Here is a 22,216-nt window from a genome sequence, read left to right on the forward strand (position 1 = left end):
TGCTTTCAAACTCTCATGTGGTTCTTATACCACTATTTTAGTATATGGTTTGTGAGGCCCCTAGGGCATAACGTATACTGTGCAACTTATAGTATGCTAATTAAGTGCCTTGTATTGGACTTTTTTCCTCAGAACTCATAAAGAGTGCAGATGGGTTGTGTTTAGAATAAATTAATATATAATTGATATATACCTTGTGTGGTGTGCTTTCATTTGATCATTCCAGAGATTATAATTGGTAAAACAACTTGCTTAACTCGTCTTCAAGTCTTAGTCTGAAAGCTGCTCTCCACAGCTACCATTAGGATAGCTTTCTATAAGGTTGACTTTATAACCTACCATCAATAAGGGTCGATTGGACTGGTGCAAGGTGCCCACTAAAATAGTGGATATCATATACCAGGCCAACTTCTCACATTGGTGGCAGCAGTGGAATAAGAGCTTGCATTGTTTTACCAAATAATCTTGAGAATATCATTTGAAAAATCACATCAAGGTACCAGTAGGTACATATAAATCAATCTTATAATACATAGGTTCTACTGAACTTAGAAGTTGTAGATGGTAAGGGCCTAGCACACCCGGACTAAAACTCCTAGAGAGGTTCTAGTGGGAAACCAAGTAGTGTAGGTAGGTGCACACACCACATCTCACTAGTCAGCCTAGTGTGCCTCTGCAAGAAGACAACCCAGTGTTGCCTTCTAAGTATGACACATTCTCTTTCCTAGAGTTAAGAGGTTTGTGTGCCATTAGGAAATTAAAGCAAGGACAGAGTCTTAGTGGCAGATGACTTAGCAAAAGCATCAGAGCCAGATAACCAAGGTCGTAGGGAGGGGGGCCATCCATCATCAGAAGAAGATCCTAGTGGGGTCCCCCACCAGTACTCTAAAGATGATGAGGATGCAGACCAGGAAGTGGTTAATGAACCCAACCTGGCAGAAACAGGGCTACCTGGAGATGGAGATGGCCTTTAAAGGCCTCCGTCTATTCCCTCACGTAGGCCTTCTGGTGTACCTAGAAGGCAAAGATCACCTTTAGTGGAATCTAACCATTCTGGGTCATCAATAGGGTCCTCTGCCTCATCTCATAGGAGAAGAAGTAGTTCACCTGAGAAGAGGGAACATGAAGCCAGGATGAAAGAAGTCCAGCTTAGTATCAATAGGCAAGAAGTTGCCCTTGAGAAAGACACCCTGGCTCTTTAAAGAGAGAAACAAAAGAGGGGACTAGAGTCCCCTGGTGGCAGCAATAGCCCTAGTTGTAGGGATAGGTCTTATGACCATAGAAATCTAGGCTTAGATTGTCCCTCCCTATCAGATTGGGGATGACATCCATAAATGGATTACTGCACTGGAGAGGGCCAGCAAAGTACAGAAGGTACCCCAGAAGCATTGGGCAGCAATCTTGTGGCTCTCCTTTGCAGACAAAGGCAGAGATAAGCTCCTCACTGTCAGAAAAGAGGATGTTGACAATTACAAAGTCCTGAAGAATGCTCTAATAGAAGGGGTTGGCTTAACCACTGAACACTATAGGTTGCAGTTCAGAGACACCCAGAAGACACAGACTCAGGACTGGGCTGATTTTGCAGATTGTGCTACTAAGGCTCTGGAGTGCTGGTTACTGGGCAGCAAAGTACAAGACTTTACAGTGTTGTTTGGACGCTTCCTGCCGCTCTGGACCCTTCTGAGGCATCCCTGCCGCATCGCGCGCCGCCTGGCCGGCGGGCCCAATCACGAGAAGCCAGGGATCACATTCGGGGGCTGGGCCTGGAGGTAGGGCCTGCAGCACGAGACGCCGGAGGCCTTTTTGAGGACACAGAATCGGACCTGGGCGAGCGTGCCTGTGCCTCGGGGGACCCAGCTGCTGACGACACGCACCAGTGCTCATACGCCCCGCACCTCCTGCTTATCAGCACTCGGAAAAGGCCCAGAGTGCGGGGTTTCACCTGACACCTATGGAGAGGCATAACTGATGGAGGTATGATCCTTCAGAGAGCGTAACCCCTCATTGCTGACCAGGTTGGAGCCCCGCACTGACAGGGGTGGACCACAACACCAGCCCACAGCGCGACCGCTGCGAGGCGCGACCACCACAGGGCCGCGGCCCGCCTTTGGACCTCGACCCCGGAGCGGGCCGCCCTCCTCCTCCCCCCCCTCACCCGCCAGAGGACCCCTGTAGCCTGCGGGGTCAGTGGCTCTGCACAGGGTGCTACCCTGGCATGTACTTTGCTACCCGCAGCGGGGGGGGCCAATAGCTGGCATACACTGCACAGGGGTGTGCCTGTGAGAGGTACACAAGACGCGACGGCTGCTCGCATACTCTGTGGCCGCACCGAGTGGTTGCCTCTGGCCCGCGGACATGCCTTAATAACTGCGGACGGCGCCTGACACCCCGAATAACTTGTGGCCACGGCCGGACCTGGTCACAGTGGCTGTGACTGTTTGACATTGGAGAAGAGGCGGGGTGGCCACATCAGAAACGCCGCCTATTCTCGGGGCCTTCCTGGGCCGCAGCACCCTCGGGCCTGCACTGTCTGGGTAGTCAGTTGAGGTGGTCCCTACCGTTGGTGGTCCTCGCTGAGAACACAGGCTCCTTCATCTATCACTCTGCTCATGTCTTGGAGTGTAAAGATACGAACTGGCACTGGGGGTGCACAACTGAAGGGGAAAATGGACAAGTTGACGAAACCGGCGGACGCAGACCACGTGGCGAAGAAAATTGACACTATGCTAGTTGCCATGGAGCGGCTGGAAGAATCGCTCCAGCTCTCCCGAACCTCTCTGGAGACCAAAATAGACAGCGTTGCAATTGCCCTTACCCACCTTCGCGCCGACCAAAAGAAACTGGCAGAACGCACCACGTCTCTGGAAGGCGCAATGGTGGATCTTGAACCTCGGGTCAGCCAGACTGATAAGCAAGTACGGGATCTCCTGAACAGGGTTGAATTCTTGGAAGACCGTGCCGAGGAAGCAGAAGGGCAGGCACGGAGAAACAACATCAGAATCGTAGGTGTGCCGGAACGATGGGAAGGGAAGGAACCTGCGACACGCGTGGAAGACTGGCTGAGGACCCTACTGCCGGAGGGCTCCCTGTCGCCGCACTTCGTGGTGGAGCATGCGCACCGAGTGCCGACAAGGCCTCTCCCCACGGGATCTAATCCTAGACCACTACTCCTTAGGATTCTGAATTACCGTGACCGCGATTCCATCCTACGTGAAACCAGGAGGCTCGTGGATGTCCAGATCGACGACGCTAAAATAATGTTTTTCCCCGACTACACAGTCCAGGTACAGCGCCAGAGGCACTCCTTCCTTGCTGTGAAGCAGAGACTACGCCACGTAGGCCTCAAATATTGCCTTCTCTTCCCTGCCAGACTAAGGGTGGTGGCACAGGATAAAACACGTTTCTTCACCAGCCCGAGGAAACTGAGGCCTGGCTAGACCGCGGCGTAGACACAGCACCCCGACTGATACCGGGGTCCACCACAACGTCACGTACTTGCGGACCGCGGCTGCGCCGCAGGCACAAATCACCAGCAGCCCACCAGTCGCAGGGGACGATGGTCCTCACCACACCTGCAGAACTTGTTCTTCTTGAGCAGCAGGATGCCATCCGCAGAGCGACGAACTCAGCGGCTCCCCAACATCAAACCCCGTCCCGGACACCAGCCCTCGAGCCTTCCCTAGCGATGATGAGGCCATCTATGGGCTACCTGACTCCCAGATGTCCACGGAGCAACCGGATGTCACACCACAGATGGCGGACCTGATTAATTGAAGGGTAACACCGGACCATGACGGGGAGCATCTGGATAGTAACACTCTGGTCACAATATCTGCATATGCACCTGCTGGATTGTGGTCTGGAAAGCGCTCAGGGCGGGGTCCCCAACTAGACACGTGACCACGGACACGAGACACAGTGAGTACTACCACCGGTGCTTGATCAGTGGCACAACGCCAAACTGGTGATGACCCTCTGCTGCCAGCGCTTGTTGGGTCTTGACCGTTGGCAACCCGGCCACATGAGTGGCGCAAGGACCCGTCTAACCTGCCCAATTGTGGTTTGCCCCAACTGACATATGCATAGCGAGCAATGCCATCACCGTTTGGTATGTTTCCTGCTTGACAATGCCTGCTTTCTGAGGCCTGGGGAGGGGCGAAGCTTCCTTTGATGGCCATACTGTTGTAATACCGCAGCTGTGCCCAGTATACAGCGACCCCCTGAACTGAAATGTTAATTATCTCGATAGAGAGTTTGGACGGCGGCATGTTCAGCAACCGACCTTTTGGTATTTTTCTTTGGTTTGGACTTTTGTGGTCTGTTATGTTTCTTAATTCATGATCCTTTAGTTTTTTATGAGACTTTAACCCTAATGTCATTGAAGGTTTCATTGAGGATATACAGTGGGGATGCGTGGAGGCTACAGGGGCGGCATCTTGTTGCGGGAAAGTGGCGGGGAGCAGGTTCGGGGGTCACCTAATGTGGTAAAATGCTGCGATAAAAATATGCACCTGGAATATAAGAGGTATGCACACACCATCACGCAGGTATCAAATTCACTCCTACCTTAAACATCACCATGTCCACATCGCACTACTACAGGAGACACATTTAAATAAGGCGGAAGTGCAAACACTACGCCGCAGATGGCGCGGCCAAAACTATGCCACAGAATACTCCTCCTATGCCCGAGGGGCGCTGTTATGGGTGAGACCCGGGACTCCCTTCACTGCAACATATTCCCACACAGACCCAGAGGGTAGGTTTGCAATCGTCCATGGCAGATTGGATGGACCGCCGGTGGTTCTGGCTTCCTAACACGGACCAGGGAGGTTTCTTCGCGCAGCTATCTGCGAACCTGGCACCCTTGGCATGGCGTCCCCTGGGTACTGGGAGGCGATTATAACTGCATTCTTGATGCCACGCTAGACCGCTCCTCCCCCGCCCCAAACCGGCACACCAGCGCATGGAGCCATGAAAGCTCTCACCAACTGGGCAGCGCAATGGAACCTACATGTTTGGAGCACTCGCAACCCCACCTCTAGGGTATATTCCTATTTCTCAGGCGCGCACACCTTACACGTACGGTTAGATAGATACATGATCTCCACTGAACTTTTCCCCCTTGTTATAGATTCATACTATATGGGCCGCACCCATTCTGATCACAACCCGCACGTATTAGACATAGCGTGGGAGCGCCCACACCCGCCCATTCCCACCTGGAGGCTACAACCAACTTTGCTTCTTGACGCTCCTTTTCGCGACTCCCTTTCCGCACAAACAGCACAATACTTCGACGACAACACCGGCACTGCGTCCTCCCCCCCCCAAATTGAGTGGGATGCCTTCAAGGTCGTAATGAGGGGACACTGCCTGGGCACACAGGGGCGCCTACAGAAACAGCTAGAGGGGGAATTGACCCAAATAGAGACCGAACTGCTCCAACGGGAGCGGTAGGGGGTGCCGACGGGTCATTGCTCATGGCACGCACAGAACACACACGTTTGCTGGAACGGCTATGACACATCAATTATGCGGCCCATTCGGGGCGCACGCATCACCACGGCGATAAGCCTGGGAAATTGTTGGTCTGGCTCATCAAACAAGAAGATCGTTCAGCGCCTGTGTCTGCGATATGCACTGACCAGGGCGAGGTGGTGTACACACAAAACAAGATACACATGGCTTTCATAGGTCACTATCGGGCTTTGTATCGCTATCAACTACAGGTCCCCGCCACAGACATCACCGAATATCTCTCTGACATACAGCTGCCGAGACTAACTGCCGCGCAAAAGGGCGACCTGGGGGCGCCGCTTGCGCCCGACGAGCTGCGTAGAGCCATTTTTGCCCTATCTGATGGCAAGTCCCCTGGCCCGGACGGGCTACCTGCCGAATTTTTCAAAGCATGCTCAGATATTCTAATCCCCGAGCTACTAAGAATGTATGCGGCTGCCGCTGAAGACTCCTCTCTCCCCCACACGCTAAACGAGGCCACCCTCATCTCCCTCCTAAAACCCGGCAGGGACGGCAAGCGCTTGGGCTCGTACTGACGGTTGGCCCTGTTAAACACGGATTATAAGATACTTGCCTCCACCCTCGCTCAGCGTCTGGCCCCCCTGGTCCCAACTCTCGTACACCACAACCAGAATGGTTTTGTGCCCAAACGTAACACATCCTACAATATCCGCAGACTGTTTAGAGTGCAAAACTGTGCCACACATCAATGGCCTCGGTCGGGGTGCCTCGTGCTGGACCTCGAGAAGGCCTTTGACTCCGTGGAGTGGCCCTAGCTCAGGGCAATGCTGGAGAAATTCGACCTTGGAGACTATTATATTGATATGCTTGGATTACTATATCAAAAACCTACCGTACGAGTATGCACTGGCAGGCTGTTATCTGAAGCCATCCGGGTACAAAGAGGAACTAGACAGGGCTGCCCCCTATCCCCGTTGCTTATTTCACTGGCCATGGAACCTCTCGCAACACTACTGAGAACGCAGGGGAGAGGAGTGGGGGATCCCACTGGTGGTTTACATGCGGTCTCACTATACGCTGATGATCTGCTCCTGTACTTTAGGGACCTGACTCGCCTACCGCAGTCCCTGTCTGATATTTTCCGAACCTTTGAGGTCATGTCGGCACTCAAACTCAACTGGGCCAAATCTGGAGTGTACTCCTTCAGCCCAGATGCGCAGGAGTGCGACATCCGCATTAATGGCGGGAGACTCGCCTGGTACCCTACCACGTTCCGGTATCTCGGAATACACATTTATAGAACCCCGCCCGACATACTGGAGGGAAACCTAATACGAGCTATTTCCTTACTGCAAGCACAGATGACCTTTTGGAAGACTCTTCCTCTGAACGTGCCCAGCCGTGTTGCACTGACAAAGAGTCTTACCGGGCTATTATATTACTATGCCAATATCCCAGTGTATGTCCCAACCCGGTTGTTTCGGGAACAAGAAACCTCACTCCGGAACCTCATCTGGAACACCGGGAGACCTCGTGTAGCGTTGATGAAGCTTTACACGCCCACAGATGCTGGGGGCCTTGCGGTTCCCAACCTGGAACTGTATTACCTGGCAGCGCAGCTGCAATGGGTGACGGGATGACTGAGCGAAAGGAACTTATGTGATACTGCCACAGACGCTAAAATTTGGACCCTTACGCAGATCTACACGTTGTTTCACCCCCTGACCAGAGCTCCCTGCCTGCCGCAGCTGCACGTGGCAGTGGCTCGCAGGTGTTTTCTACATAGCTTGAGACTCGCCCGAGAGGTGAAGACCTATGCCCCAGCGCTACCACTGCTGGGAACTCCCAGAGACGGTGGAGTGGTGACGGAGGCTGTGTTGGAGAGGTGGGTGCAGGCTGGAGTGGAAACACTGGGTGATTTGTATGTGGACAGCGTCCTGCTTCCCTTTGAGGATTTAGTCAGGGACACAGGCCTACCGGCCGGGCAGTTTCTCCGCCATGCATCCATAATACGCACACTTGCGCGCCCCTGAGGAGACATATCTGAGGACCTGCAAATGCACCACTGTGTACAATACCTACATGTTATGGGTAATGGCTCCCACGTAGTCCATTGGCTAGCGCAGGCTCTCCTGATGCACACACAATGCTCCACCTAACAGTTACGGGACAAATAGGCCGCAGATAAGGGTAGGGCATGGACGGACAAAGAATGGGCAATAGTACTGGCCAGCCCCGTTAATGTCCCGCGCAACTCCCGCTTCAAAATCATACAATTCTATATATTACACCACGCATACTTATCGCCAGACAAGATCAATAAGTACTTCTCGGGTACCACAACTGCGTGTCCAAGATGCTCCTTGGTTGGCGCAGACCTCCTGCATATGCTCTGGGCCTGTCCCGATATACAGACATACTGGAACACGGTGACAACCTTGCTGAAACAGAGCGCTGGCGAAGACCTACCGCACACATGGGAGGCCTGTGTTCTGGGACTGCACAAGAGGACTAAACTCAACAAGGTGCCGGCCAGGTTCTGGGATTTAGGACTCGCCACGGCATAACGATTACTCATTAAACGCTGGAAAAACGATGAACCCCCACATGCTAAAGACTGGTATGCCTCTTTTGAAAACTGGGCGAGAGCGGAAAGCGCCATACTACACAGGGAGGAGACGGCAGGGCTGAGGAAGTTCCCCATTGCACAGCTCTGGGATGATACCCTGAAGTCCTTCCAGCAGGCGAGTTTGGATCAGGGAATCACTTAGATGATGCCCCTTTTCGAGCCGGCCCTGGACAGTGGCTGGGTTGGAAAGCCCCATGCCCCCATCGATACCCCCTTATCTCGGACGTGTGAAAGACATAACCTATACCCATGCTGTGAGGTGCTACTGCGGAGTCGTAGGGCAACGAATGTCCAGGACCCCCCCCTTCTCGATACTGGCACCCTGGTGCTTGTTAGACACTGCTGAGCTACTCTTCCCCCCCTGAGAGAGACCCGCACCCTACAGAACTTCTATCACTCCACACCCTAGCCCTGGAATCGGAGGTCTACTTCCACAGAAGCACATTGACACTCTTCTTAATCCACTAGCTCTTCACCCCTATCTTTCTTCCCTATGTCATCTTTTCTTCAGTCTCTCCCCCCCACCTCACTATGTTGGAGATTTATTTCTCTTTATTTTGTCCCATCTCTTTTTTTCCTTGTTGGTTAAGTTCTGATGTCATGGAAGTTTTCCATTTGACATGATTGTTACAAAGTTGTGAATATTGTATTAGTTGCCAAGGACCTTCTAGCCCGCAGCACTTTTGCGGGTGGTACACTTCATGCTAATTGTCGGGTTGGACCTGGGGAAGACGCGCAACTGCTAGAGCATGCCGCCTCACATCTCATCCCCGGACCCCAGACCACACTGCTATCAACACCATGCGACCTCACGCTCTCTAAACCCTCTATTTCTTTTTATACTTCTCATCAGTTTTGCCGAGAGTAATGTGATATGTGTTCAATATCCCGTTGTGTATTATCATCATGCTGAATTGTCGCTGTGATGTTTTAAAGATTATGTGTGCCATTTTCTCTTGCTCATTGCATAACTGTGTGCTGAAAATAAGTACTGAAAACTAATAAAATATATTGGGAAAGAAGGCAGACAAATGGGTCAGAACCAGGGTTAGGCCTAAAAATCAGGGTGGTGACCAGAAAGATTCTACCAAACCACAAGCGAAATGTGGGGAGAAATCTAAAGTTAAATCCACAACAGGGCCCCAAAAATCCTCTGAGGGTGGAGGTTCCCAAACTCCTTCCTCTACTGTCAAGATACCTTATTGCCATATGTGTAAGACACCTGGCCACTGGAAATCTGGCAGCAGTTGCCCAAAAGCCAGCAATAAGGAAAATATTCTTCCAAGTACTACTCCAACACCTACTGTTACTACTAGTAGTAATCCCCCAGGTGGTGGGAGTGCCTCCAATCATTTGGTTGGGTTTTTTTGGGGAACTCAGGTGGACTCTGGCCTAACCAGGTCCCCTACAACAGCAACTCTAGTCTGTGAAGGTGGCATGGAGTTTGCCAATTTCACTGCTTGTCCCAATACCGTGGACATGTACAGATAGGAGCCCCGCATCAATGGTCAGACGGCTGTGGCCTATAGGGACACAAGGGCTAGTATCAACATGGTGACACAGAGATTAGTCCCCCCTGAACAGCTTTTACCTGGGTTTACATACCAGGTGACCAATATTGATGGAGGCAAGTCAGATCATGCCATGGCAGTAGTAAATTTCAGCTGGAGAGGAGTCACTGGCCCAAAGAGAGTGGCAGTGTCTACAAACTTGCCTGTAGATTGTTTACTAGGCAATGATCTAGAGATCTCAGCCTGGGCTGAGTTAGAAAGAGAAGCCCATTCAAGAATGGTAGGCCTTCCTGAAAAGGTTGGTAGGGCTGTGATAACCACAGCCCAACCCCAGACAGATTTTAGTGTTGTGAAGCCTGAAACTTTGGATCACTCCACTCGGACAGAGAGCATTGGGGAGGTGGAAAAGTCTCCCTCCCACCTGACTTTAGGTGAGGCTCAGGGACTTGACCCTAAACCTTGTGAAGGAACTGCCCCAGAGGTAGTTAGACCTGGCCCGGCAGAGCCCCTGATGTCAGTGGACTCTTCCAAGGTGGTACCCAGTCTGGAGCATGTAACCTGCCCCTCTCTACTCTGCCTCAGTCAGCCCAGGGCTGCAGAGGTCAGTGGACCCCAAAGGGCCCCCTTTTCAGAGGAACCCCCCATCAGCAGATTAGGGGCACCCAGTCTAGTAGCCCTAGCCAGGTGCAAATTCCTCAACACTCTGAGGGATCACTCCTACCCTTGTGTAGGGACCTCCCCCAGATGAACTATGTTGGACCAAGGCAAACCTGGGACCCAGTGGTTCCAAACCTGCCCAGTCCCTCCAGTGGTCCAACCCAAGGGATCCAACCCCCAGCTGTAGGCAGCCAGAGGTTGCCACTGAGAGCACAGTGCAACTCAGTCATGGAAAGAAAGGCATGTATGGTGGATAGTGATTGGAGGAAGGTGAGCCCAACCTTCGTGGAGCCTCACTTCAGTACTCCATCCCAGCACCAGCCTTTTACTTTGCCAAAACACCCCACAGGTAGTAATTCCCTATGGTGGAGACCCTCTGAAACCCTTAGGGTGAGGGATTGCTTAGTGGACCATAAGACAGGGGGTAACCATGCTAGTGCAGGTACTTCCTTATATAGCCACTTAGTCAATATAGACTTGCCTGTACATGTTTAGCCTTATCTCCTTTCTTTTGGGGGGGAATGAGGGGTAGGAAGGTGGATATCTGACTATATGGTTACCCCCACTTTTAGGCTGGTGTTTTGCTGATTTTCGATTTAGTTGGACTGGGACCCTGCTATATATGTATATGTGTATATATAAATATATATCGAAGCAACACTCCAAACTACTTCCAGCACACACGTCGGCGAAGGAGAACGGACCACTCCAATAAGGCAAGTTCTTATTTATTTCACCAAGTTTCCAGCAGTGACTGGTTTCGGGCTAGGCAGCCCTTGATCACACATCGGTTACAGCGAAAATGTACCCTTTTAAATGTTTGCTTGGTGCACACCTACAAACACCACGTGATTAGGTCACATGGCCATATAAATAAAAGAAATATTTGGGTTGCGGTATACATTGATTATTTGCAATGTAAAACAAGGCCACATTATCACTGTTTAAATACAAAACATTATTCAAATTCAATTATTTATAAATGCATAAATGAGTATTCTATAAATTAGAAAACCTATAACTGTATAAATACTGAATCTCGAACCATTATTCATTTCTGGGAGATTCTTGATCCAACTGGATTTTTTACTGTTTAAATACAGGAATTCGAGTATCAAATAGATTTTTCTACTCAAATCATGCACATGGCCAATGCAAGCGGTATACCGAAACACTGTGCAAAATACATGGAGGTACCGACTCCACTGTGCAAGATATGTGCAAATGAGCTAGGAAAGTGCAAAACTGACAAGGATAAATTCATCTATTAATATTGTTAACAAGAATAAACCATCAATCTGGATATAATTGTTAAAAGCATACAAATAGCAATTTGAAAAACATATTTGATACTCCTATCGGTAAAACCAGTGTAAAAAAAGGAGGTGCTAAAAACCAATACATGTTTATATATATAATTTTACATAAAAATGTAAGAACAGAGTTATTTACAAAGGTGCCATAAATTTACAAAGATTCTTGATATTAGGGAACCTATAAATCAGAATATTGGCATCGAAGCCACTATCTCTCCTACACAGAGTCATCTAGATCATATTGGGGGAGAAACCCATTTTATCTTATCATAACAGATTGTGTAAGGGGGAGACATATAAAGAGGACTATAAAAAGTTGTGCATTTCCTCAGTGTTGTTGAGTCCGTTAGGCCATTTGCTGTCGAACTCTAGTATCATTGTTGTTTCTAGTCGACGCAGCTGACCTTCACGGTTGCCTCCTCTACGTAATTTTGGAATTGCACCAATTACGTAGTATTGTAAGCAAGCCACATCATTGTTGTGACTTCTCTTAAAGTGACGTGCCACAGGATATGCGGAGTCACTGTTTAGAATAGCCCGTAAGTGTTGCAAAATCCTTACATGCACCTGCAGCCTGGTGCTACCAATGTATTTCAAACCGCAAGTGCATTCAAGGACATATATGGCATATTCTGTTTTACCGCTGTAGCTACCAGAAATAGCCACCTCCTGAGTGTTGAAAGGAGTCTGATTATGAGTCATATTAACCCCGAATTTGCAAGCACGACAGCTACTACCTTTTTACATGTTTTACCACCACTTTTTGGCTGGTGTTTTGCTGATTTTCGACTTAGTTGGACTGGGACCCTGCTATATATGTGCATGTGCATGTGTATATATATATATATATATATATATATATATATATATATATATATATATATATATATATATACACATATTAAGTCACTCCTATGGCAGGCCTTGACAATCCTGGAGGCAGAGTGCTTGGTTTGGTGTGAGAGGGTGCCCTTGCATGAGCTGAGCCCCTCTGCAGCTTTCGGAACCATCTCCTTATAGCTGTTCTAAGACATAGCCATATCATATACTCTTAAGTGCTTTATAATCCTCGCAGTTAATGCTAACTTTGGTTTAGCTTTATCAAAACATGTCGTGTAAGGTGTCAAACACTTTGGAATACTACCCCCCCACCAATTCAGCCGGCGGGGTTAGCATTCCACCCTTACCGAGGGAGAAGACATGTTGTACTTTAAACCCGGTTAAAGTTAAACAGAGCCCCAGCATCACAAAATGGATGCTCCTACCACAGACACACGTCTGCTCTCTTGCTGCTGGATGAAACTCCGGCAGGGGAAGCCTGGACAATAGGTTTCCTGTCCCGGGAGGTGCTGGCACCTCCCCAGACAGGCTTTAGTTTATTGGGGCAGGGAGGGCTGCATTCAGTGACTGCTTTTCAGACACTGCCTAGGGCACACAAGGAGCTCCATGCATTTCCCAGTTCAAACCGATTGCTGGGGCACTCAGCCCCAGCTCTGGCGCGAAACTGGACAAAGGGGAAAGGGTGTAACCAGTAACCACCCTCTACCCGGGTCCACCCATAGGAGGGACCTTTGAGTTAGTCCAACCCCTAAACTTACTATAAGTATAGAACCCCAGTCCCTAGGACTTTGGATTACCCTGGACGAAATTCTGCAACATATATCTTGGACCTTTGACATTCCATATCGACTGGAAGATTGAAGAAATCTCCCTTGTGGTCAAGGAGTGACCACCCTGTTCAAACAGGCACCAACAGCATCTTTGCCGGTCTGCATTTACGAGGCTCCCGCCAGATCCCGAAGAATCTGCGACACAGGACAAGGATTTCCAGGCATCTCTGACCTGCGCTCTCAGCAAAGCGGAGACCTGTGGCGGACACGAGAGACGTGGTACCGGAACTCCTAGACATCCTGCATTTTGCAACCTACACCTACTTTCCGAGGTATCCCGAAGTTCTGCATTGGGGTGCTTGAATCCCCAGCCCCGAGCACCTTTTGCACCAAAGCTCAGAGGCCCACACTCCTTGAGTGTCCCGTGGGCCTGCTTTGTGCATTTCAGCTCAACGCGTCTTGGCGGTTCCTAGTCCGTTGGCTAGTGAGCCCCCAAGAAGACCAATCCTTGATTTACTTTGCTTTCCTGGTTGCTCCAGGCTTGCTTTAACTCCTCTCCAAAAGGGGAGTTCCTCAGACATTGCTGGTCTGCCCCGGAAACTTTCTCGACATTCTGCGTGGATTGCGTTTGCCAAGGCTTGTTGAGTTCAATCTGGATACAGACACCGCAGTCAACTAGATCCTTTGTGGGACAGCTCGAATCCAACTCCTGGTCGTCGTCGACGCCTCCTGGTCCTCGTGGCTAGAGAGGCAAGCTTCACCTTTTCACCTGAAATCACCCGACATTGGCTGGCATCTTCCGGTCGCCATCCTGGTCACTGGCTAGTGGCCCAGACTTGGTCTCCTCTGCTTTCAGGTTCCTCACATTTCCGATCCACCCTTGGATCCACCCAGACACTTTTCCTCTGGACTCCTGCAGCACTTCTTCGCAGCTCTCCATAGGAATCGACGCCGAAACCAGACACCAAAAGGCACCTATGCACCCGGCATCACTGGGTGAGGTAACACGAGTACTCCGGTGCTCCCGTGGGTCTTGACTCTCGAAGTGTCCTAGTCTAAAAGGGTTCCATCATAGTTCCTCTAGAAGTACCCTTGAACTGTAACTTTGTAACTTGTTTGTTCTCCATAGAAAGTCAATGGTAATCCGCGGCTATGTTTAGACACTGCACGCGTCTTCCGTGGGCCTCCTACATCCTAACCTTTGGTGGTTCTAGGCAGCCCCAGAACAGGCCCTAGGCCTGCTTTCTAACTCTCACGTGGTTCTTATACCACTATTTTAGTATATGTAAGTAAGTATATATGTTATGCCGGCCTAGGGCATAACGTATACTGTGCAACTTATCGTATGCTAATTAAGTTCCTTGTATTGTACTTTTACCTCTGACCTCATAAAGAGTGCATAGGGGTTGTGTTTAGAATAAATACATATATATATATGATATATACCTTGTGTGGTGTGCTTTCATTTGATCATTCAAGAGATTATAATTGGTAAAACAACTTGCTTAACTCGTCTTCAAGTCTTAGCCTGAAGGCTGCTTTCCACAGCTACCATTAGGATAGCTTTCTATAAGGTTGACTTTATATCCTACCATTAATAAGGGTCGATTGGACTGGTGCAAGGTGCCCACTAGAATAGTGGACATCATATACCAAGCCAACTTCTCACAAACACTTTACACATTGCTTTTAAGTTAACCCTGGCTGCTTTGTGCTAAACTAACAGAGGATTATGCACGTTTATTTGGTGGCATTTGTGGTTCACCCTGACAAGGATTGCGTTTATTATTTGAGGGAGACTTCCACCCAGGGCTCGAATCGGGGTACCACTCGGGTGGACGGCGTCCCCCCACTTATTTTCCCAGGACCTCGATTACTAGAGCAAATGGAGCCACACATTCACTCTTTGGCTTCTCTAGGGCGAGATCGAAGCTCATTCAGAACGCTGCTCACGCGCTGGCTTCTCTGATGCAATCGCATCTAAGGGGTGAGCGAGGCGAGGCAATGAGTCTGATGGCGCAAGCCACCTTTCGTGATGTCACTTCCTGTTGTGATGTCAGCACCCCCACTTCTTTTTTTAGGACTTGTGCCCTGCATCCACCCATCTCAACTAATAACCGATTTTCTTACACATGCTTAGTGAGAAGAAGCAAACAGGAACCTAGGTTGATCAGGAACAAGGATAGTTAGCCTTAGTCTAAGGGCATAGACTTACAACTTTCTTTGAACGAATAAGTCCACTCATAGGGTGTCCCAACCTAATCAGGAGAGCAGGAACCCAGTTAGACATGGAGTGTGATCAAGAAGATCATCTTTCCTTAAAACTGAACATCATCTCACATTCCTCAAGGCTGATTCGATGCCTCTAGCGCACTTACTACACTTCTACCACCGCAACAACTACTCCGCAAAATATCAGCATTTTGTTACGGACCGCACTGCTGATATTTGGCAATTTTCACCAGTTCACAGGTGCTATAGGACATTCTGCTCTATTAGACGTTAGCCTGGTTCATGAGCCTAGTAAGTTTCCATAGCAATACCAGAGTCACTTGAAAAACTCTTGCAATGACTCCCAACAATGTCCCATACCTTACAACATGTGAAGTGATGTGTATGTCACACCACCCAAGTAGTTACAACAAAGGGGGAAGTAAAGGGGAGTTCATTTGAAGGGGCTCAAGCTTGCCATCCCTCTACCTGATGCATATTCCACAAAAAAGCAATAACTCCAGTCTTTTTCCAGTTCAATCTCGGAATCCCGGTTTTGGCCCCAAAACCTAACTCTACCATTCCTAGTAAATTAATTAAAAAGGACGTGGACCTTCAACTATACTAGGTGACATGCTTTTTTATCAAGCTGCTCCTCATCAATGACAGATCTTCTTGATCACACTCCATGTCTAACTGGGTTCCTGCTCTCCTGATTAGGATGGGACACCTATTCAAGGCTCTCTACGCCTGTCTCGAGTTGTGCGGTACTTTTGTAGTTAATGGACTAACTACTAAAATTGTGATGTGTTGGGTACTGATGACTTGATTCCAAAACACCACACTAGCAAGATTAAAATTGATTATAGATTGAGTTGATTATGAACCTTACAATATTTTATCAGTGTATTTTTATTTTGCTCTATTTCAAAGTCAAATGAGAGAAAACTTATTTACATTTCCAGATGCCGGAGGCATTGGATTTCCTGAATCTCGTTCAAAGGGAACGTAGGTCGATAAAAAGCACTTTCTTGAGCGAATTTCAATAGTTTTCTGTCCCAGTAATCTCAGATTTGATCTATCCTCTTATCATGATTTCCCTGGACTCTTGCTCTCTCTTAATTTTACAGTTCGTCATGATCAAGTTAAGTGCTGTTCTTAAATATCTCTGCAATTTCTCTCAAAGCACAGTCCAAGCTCCAGCAAGATGGAAGAAAGCCCTGATTAAAACTCTTCTTAGAAAACCTAATGGTCTTTTATTCTGCCTAATTATCAACCGATGTTTCACTTGCCACTCCCTGCTAAGTTCACTGAAATAAATCAGAATATCTTGACTCAAATTTCTTTCTTGACCCTCCTCAGGCATGATTTAAACTGAGCCACAGAACGTAATTACCAGTTTTAACGGTGGTGGATGATCTTAGGACCTTAGGTCTCTGGGCCGGGGCGACTCGGCACTTTGGTGCTACTTGACCTTTCCGCAGTGTTTGACCCAGTCTTACATTCTATTATAATGTTGAGACTACCAGTAATGGGGTTTTATAAAAAGGTTTTGTGATGTTTTTTTTTCTTGCAGATAGATCCAAACTCTAACTTGCCTTCCGTTTCAATCAGCACATTTCTCCATCAGCTGTGGTGTACCTCAAGGATCATCACTCTAGTCCCACCGTTTAATGTATACATTTCTTCTTTAGCCCCTATTGTCAAATTATTTGGATTCAATCTAGAGTCATATGCGCATCACACACCAATCATCATCTCTTTTTCTGACTCCCATGAAACTGACATGGTGACATTTCTTAACTGTATGCCTAAGTCACCAAATGGATGAATCTAAACTGTCTAAAGTTGAATGGCAAAAAAACTGGGATTGGATTTCTTGGCAAATCTTCACCCCAGCGGTTGTCCCCCTGGGGGCCACCTGTGGGCCGTGTTTTCCCCTGCTTGTAATAGCGAGTGCCAATGTGAACCTGGACAGCTGCCCCTGCAGAACAGCAGAGGCTGCAGTGGGCCAGAGAGGACAATGGCGGGCGGCCTCTTGTCATGCATACACTGACTATGATCAGGCCAGTGCAGACAACACAGCATGTGGAGAATCTCGGGGCATGAGAGGAGACCTCGAAGCAGGAGTTGCTGCTTAGGAACAGCGGAGTTTGCACTTGTCTCCAAGGGAGTCTGAGGCTGTGCCGCGGACTGACGTTGAAACGGGTACCCACCAGGCCCTATATTCAAGGCTTTAGGTGGGATGAAAAAACTGAGGGGTCTCTCAAAGCGGAGTGGCCTATGTAATTAAGGGCATAGCTTAAAAACACACACGTTTTAAAATCTGTGCTTAGTACAGTGCGCCGCCATACTTGTATTTTGCTTTCTGTCATTGCATCCAGATATATAATACAACAAGTAACATCATACCTACAACAAGCCAGAACTATTGGTTTTGTCAATGGTTATTAGTTGCATAAGATAAATAAGCAGCAAATATGACTTGTATACAATATTGAACAAGCATGTGCAATGCAATAGGTCTCGCAATTACGCATGTTTGAGCTATTGGTCTTTTAAACGACAATGCATTTTTGTTTAAATTAAAGGCATTGTAATTTACAATGCCAATAGCTTAAACTTGCTTAAATGCGAGCCCTATTGCATTGCAAATGCTTGTTTAGGACTTGTGCCCTGAGCACAACCCAATGATAGATGAACGAAGCTTGGGTCTTCTTTTTACGATGGCCACCGACAAAGCGTGTCTGGTAATAATCTGCCATTTTCTTCAGGAATTTCAAACATACAGCGACATAATTTGTTGGGCTGTAAAATGTGTCTACGTAACATAAGCCTCTGGGTTGCCATAAATGCTTAAATCAAGTATCCGCCAACAGTTCCAATTTGTCGCTGCTAAATTAAATTGAATTGCATTGTTATGCTGTACACGCGCTTATTCCAAAAAGCCATCGACAACCACTGGGAAGAAGCAGTTTAACACCAGTTGCGTGGCGACAGGGCTTCACGGCAAAGTAAATGTCCAGGAAAATGTCTTTGGGCAAAAGAGAGAATACACTTTTGTTGCTTCTGAGGGGAAAAACAGATAAATGTTTCAGAGAGACGCAGAACAAACCGCTAGCGCGTCTTTTTTTATGTAACTGAAACACGTAAATGTTACCAATAATAATTACTGGTATTGAAAGCCTCTTTCTCTGTCTTTAGGGGGTGGGGGGGGGGGGGGTTTGCTGACGAAACACAACCGTTTCGTTCAAGGGCGAAAAGGATAAATAGCCTTGAAACTAGCACAGAACAACGACAATCCGCAGATTTGTTTGCAGCACACTAATGAGCTGCAATTGATCAATCTTTATTTAAGATCTGGAGTGTCTGTGTCACAGCCTCCCTTTTGGTAGCAAAGCCAAATTCGAACAACGTCACCTCTTATTCCTCGAGCTGTACACAAGTCTACTGTCATTAAATTATGATTACTGAAATGTTCAACTTTAGGCCAAACACCATTTTCAAAGATGTGTGTGGTTAAATCATTAGCCACCCACACATGGGCACGAACGTTTTTATGAGTATTTTCTAAAAATGTCTTTTTATGAGAAATTAATCAGCACTTCGAATACCAAAGAAGTTATTAAAGGGAAAATAACCCCAAAACTCCAAAGACATGCATAAATACCTTCATATTCCAATACTGCGAGGTATCTGTAGAAACAATCGCGCGCCACGCGCTAAAAGTTTGAAAAAAGGCGCGCAAGCTGCAACAGGAGAGAGAGGCGAGAGGTGCACCCGCGAGTGGTGCGCACGCGCTAGGGAGAGCAGTCTACTCTTTTTTCAAGGCACATACTCATGCTTTTGGCAAGCCGCTGCACACTCCCGCAAGGCGTATGCTGCCACAAGCACGAGTATCTGCTTTAAAAAAGAGCTGCACGACGGCTAAAGGTCTCCTATGCAACGCATGCACGCTGTGTAGGTGACAGCTAAAAAGCTTCCACTTAAAGCCCTGGTGACACAACAACAATGTTGCTGCTCCCGAGTTTTAAAAAGAGAACGGAAATCCAGAGAAAAAAATTATTCTTTTTAAAGGATTCCTCTTCCCCTACAACAGTCACCTGGCATGACGTCATTCCGTAACTTCTCCAGTAGTGAGAAGTGAGCAGAGTGAGCACGCGCACAGAGATGTCACTGCAGTCTGGAAAAAACATGGACCGCCTGTCGCATGGTTTAGGGGCATCTTTTGCGTGTATGTTAGGTTAGCATAGCTCATTCAAAGTTTAAACGTAATTTTTCTCTTTTGCTACTTTTGCGCACAACACTGCTTAGCTGTTTTTGCTGACTTAGCTTGGATGAAGGTATACACAAGGGAAAAGGGTTGTTTTTCGACATCTCTAGACATACATCGTATCCCCAGTCTGTACAGTGAGTGCTAAGCCGCCAAGGTTATCATAACGCGAGCCTGTTTATTGGCTTGTCCGTGTAATACATTCTAGACACAACAATTTGGCAGTTACAAGCCGAGTAGGATTCTGGCGCCTTTATCATAGCACACTTGCCAGAATTGCACACACTTGGAAGATTCCAGGCATGCAGAGAGACTAACCGGTCCGGATGTAATTGACACTTACCGAGCGGACAGGTAAATGGGGTCCCCCTAAGAAAGCTCAAGAGACCTTCTATAGTTTTATAATACATAGTTCCTAGATAGGGAGGGTGTTATAAATAGGCGTTTTTTATCACCTGTTGGCACTATCATTGTAACATGATTCCTCGTTTTGTATTTTATGGAATTGTAACCATGCTGTCCGTATTATTATTATTCATATGAATACTGATGTTGATTAAAGTACTGCGCTTGAGAACACGTCGTTAAAATAAACATTTTAACCTTACCGTGTCTCTATTTTACTCCTGCTGTGAATTGGTATGAGCGTATAACAAAAGAGTGTTCTCACTTCCCACCATTCCTGAGATGGTCCTAAGTCGCATGTTCTAGGTTATCTAATCATTGGTTTCTTTGCTATAGGACGAAGAGCTAAAGTGACACTGATTGCTAGTCTGGTATGGGATTTTGCGTACTAAGGTGAGTTTTGGCACACCCTAATTCACTGACGTCCTAAGTCTCTGTGCACAGTTCTGTGTTTGCGCAGAATCCCTGTTACAGCCTGTGCTAGGGCAACAAACAGAGCCCAATAGAGACCCGTTTCAAGGCCCCCTGTAAAAAACTGCAGGTGCTCAGCACCAGTTAGACCTGGTCCACTTAAAGCCCTGCCTATATTCATGGCCTCAATTGTACGGACAAAACCACTGATCCTAGCATTACCACCGTTAGCCGTCCATCACTCTTGCTCCTGCGACAATTAGACCACACTACATATGGGTAAGAAAAAACTGCAGCACGTTTAGTAATCTTAGTGATACGCAAGTAGGGTTAAAGTTAACGTTAATAGCTGAAACCTACCTAGAAAGCGAAGAATCACAGTTGTAGTACCTTGCCATCCGGAGGTTGCCATTTCACATTGGACAGCGTACCTATGCAATTCTTGAGTAGCTGCACCCATGCCAAAACAGAGCTAGTTACAGCCAAACCCCAGTTGTCAGGATATAAACTATCCTTTATGGGATAAAGGGGCCGCCATATCTTTCTTCTCATGCCGCACTGTGGACTGAGAATATCAAGTCTGCAGTACGGTCTGCTATTCTTGAGGCAATTTTGCACTTAGTTAATATCTCCCTGTAACTCCGCCAAGACGTAGGGTGCCCTCACCTGTGCAGCTACAGGACTAGTTTAACCTATTGATTTTAACAACCAAACAATATTTTGCCTGAATGCCTGATTTCCCTGGTCTGACAAGTGCACTCCATCTTGTACAAAGAAGGCAGGTGTCTTGGCACTCAAAGGTTTGTACTTAAGTTCTTTGTAAACGTTGCCCTACTGAGTATACCATTCTACCTGAAGACTCACTGGCTGAGTGGGACCTGTCACCCCCATTCACCACAGGGAATCAACTCCAAAATATATAGCAAATCCTAGGTGGATACCCAAAATACAAGTGCAGTTCTGATCTCATGGGACAGTGGCACTCTGCCAAGTGGAGTTAGATAATTTGCGCACATGTGTATGACTAGTAAGTTGGGCACATTTTTGCCTGCCCTCAAAAGGTGCCTCAGAGTCAGTTTAGGTTGCAGCATTAGCCATGGCATGCCAGGGTTGCCAATCAAGCTCGCTTGTACATTCAGACTGTGGTTCCAGTTTCTCACCTCGCCGATTGAGCTGCCGTGGCAACGAAAGTGTGTTTGATAGTGCAGACTTTTGTGCCTGCAGATAAGGAGAAAGAAACACTTGAATGTCCAGCAGTACTTATTTTCCACATGTTTTATCTGGCATAGGATTCCTTAACCATCGCTGGGCCTGCCCAAACACCTCACGGTTTATTTGTGTGATATGTTACAGTGCAGGTGACCCACTGCTTAATTTGTAAAATAGTGAGTACCCGTACCCAAGGTTATGCTTCGGCAGTGCTATTAAAATCGGCGCACCTATCACCAAAGCTACCTAGTCTTGAATTCACCTGAGATATCTTGAATACTCGGACAGACACTGCTGTTCCTATATCTCAATCTTGCCGGTCCCTGCTTTCTCCTTTTGTGCCTGTTTTTTCGTCTTTCGCTTCCACCTTCCACCCTGTTTGCGTGTTTTTCTTTTTCAAGATTGAGGTTAATTTCTGATGAGGAAAAATAAGTGTTGTGGACTCCACCGGCAACCACCGGCTATAATTAAGAACTGAGTGGGTGTAACCTACACTCCCAGAC

General features: G+C 47.8%; 1 protein-coding gene across 2 annotated transcripts in view; it reads right to left on the minus strand.

Moving 5' to 3' along the window:
- Positions 1-22,216, minus strand: part of TANC2 (tetratricopeptide repeat, ankyrin repeat and coiled-coil containing 2) — a 2,475,706-nt gene that overhangs the window by 807,826 nt on the left and 1,645,664 nt on the right. The window lies entirely within an intron of this gene.

The sequence above is a fragment of the Lissotriton vulgaris genome, chromosome 5 (genome assembly GCF_964263255.1).
Source record: "Lissotriton vulgaris chromosome 5, aLisVul1.2, whole genome shotgun sequence".
NCBI classification, from domain to species: domain Eukaryota; kingdom Metazoa; phylum Chordata; class Amphibia; order Caudata; family Salamandridae; genus Lissotriton; species Lissotriton vulgaris.